The sequence below is a fragment of the Neoarius graeffei genome, chromosome 2 (genome assembly GCF_027579695.1).
Source record: "Neoarius graeffei isolate fNeoGra1 chromosome 2, fNeoGra1.pri, whole genome shotgun sequence".
Classification (NCBI taxonomy): domain Eukaryota; kingdom Metazoa; phylum Chordata; class Actinopteri; order Siluriformes; family Ariidae; genus Neoarius; species Neoarius graeffei.
The window spans coordinates 64556293-64558309 of record NC_083570.1 but is presented as its reverse complement, the minus strand read 5'-3'; positions in this window follow the sequence as shown (position 1 = coordinate 64558309).

Genomic DNA, 2017 nt, shown 5'->3' with positions numbered 1-2017 from the left:
CGTTTTGTCTCCACTGAATTCTCTGCTAAATCTTTGAGATGAATTTGGTGTTTACTCACTCAGGAAGCCTCACATCTAAGATGTCACAACTTTCATCAATAGGTGGAGTATACATACTGTCTCCGGTTATACACTAGAGCAGGGCTTTAAACCCTGCAGAGGTGGGCAAAGTACCCAACTTCATTACTTAAGTCAAAGTAGAGATCCCACTGGTCAAATGTTACTCCGATACAAGTGAAAGTTGTCCAGTCAAATTTTTACTTAAGTTAAAGTACTGAAGTATTTGCTTTTAAAAATACTTAAGTATTAAAAGTACATTTTCTGTCAGTGTATCATTGTATTATTGCCACAACGCTTACAAAACCTAATGTCTCTGAAACAACCGACTGGATTCACAAAATGAATGTATGCTGTGCCATCATGGTGGTTTTAATGTTAAGCTAGCTAGTCAGTGATGCTCCACCTGACATGCTAGCAAACTCTTTTCAAACTCAAAGTCATATTTGGTAGCTAATGTTACTAGAAAAGAGATTTCTACATTTTGTTTATTTGGCAAGATTATACTAAAACATGGCAGCACGGTGGTGTAGTGGTTAGCGCTGTCGCCTCACAGCAAGAAGGTCCTGGGTTCGAGCCCCGGGGCCGGCGAGGGCCTTTCTGTGCGGAGTTTGCATGTTCTCCCCGTGTCCGCGTGGGTTTCCTCCGGGTGCTCCGGTTTCCCCCACAGTTCAGAGACATGCAGTTTAGGTTGACTGGTGACTCTAAATTGAGCGTAGGTGTGAATGTGAGTGTGAATGGTTGTCTGTGTCTATGTGTCAGCCCTGTGATGACCTGGTGACTTGTCCAGGGTGTACCCCGCCTTTCACCCATAGTCAGCTGGGATAGGCTCCAGCTTGCCTGCGACCCTGTAGAAGGATAAAGCGGCTAGAGATGATGAGATGAGATACTAAAACATTTCTGAAAGCACTTCAGATAAGTTAACGTTATTCATGTTGGCATAACTCCGTTTTTACATGCTAACTAACAGTGTCCAAGTTAACTGGCTATGTGTTAACGTTAGCTGTGGACAAGGCGATGGCAACTTGGCAGGCAACTCCATAGAAAGTCATTTGACTAACCAGACTGCATCGCTATTGCAACATTATTGCCAGCTCTAAAAGCACAGACAACTTCATTGCAAGCTTTCTCTTGGAATAAAATGTTTATATACCTCAATAAAATGCAGGTTGGACAGCGGGTTTTTATAGGCCATGATGTGGTTTGTTGTAGGCAAGCAAAGCAAGCATTTAAAATGAAACGAATCTTTAATCCTTTCAGAAAACTGAAACGTGGGTTCGTGGGCCATGGGTGTGTGCATTCCCCAGAAGAACCGCCTCCTTCCATTCTGCCATCAACTGATCATGTTCAAATAATGCTACTGGGAAATCACTGAACTTGATTTTATACAGTCTATGGATGTGATGTGACCCTAGTGATTACTGATGGGCTCTCAGTGTCACCTGCAAAAAAAACAATCACATTTTAGAAAGAAAAAAAACACTTTTAAAGCTGCTTCATAGTAACGAGGACCTTGATAGAAATGTAGTGGAGTGAAAAGTACGATATTTGTCTTTCAAATGTAGTGAAGTTAAAGTTACAAGTTTCCAAAAAAAAATAATACTCAAGTAAAGTACAAATATTCAAAGTGTACTTAAGCACAGTACTCAAGTAAATGTACTTCGTTATTGTCCACCCCTGAAACCCTGTGCCAGCAGTATTCATGATTTACTTCCCTCTTTCTTCTTCACACATGCAAAACATGCTCTAGAAAGGGTAAATACTTTTATAAATACAGTAATTCCTACATTCCTACAGTATTGCTACATAAATATGATCTAAAATATGTTTTTCACATAAGTCACAAAAGTAGTGATCAATAACCCAATGAGACAAAATTAAATACTTGGTCATATATTTATTGAGGAAAATGATCCAATATTATGTATGTGTGAATGGCAAAAGTATGTGAACATTTGCT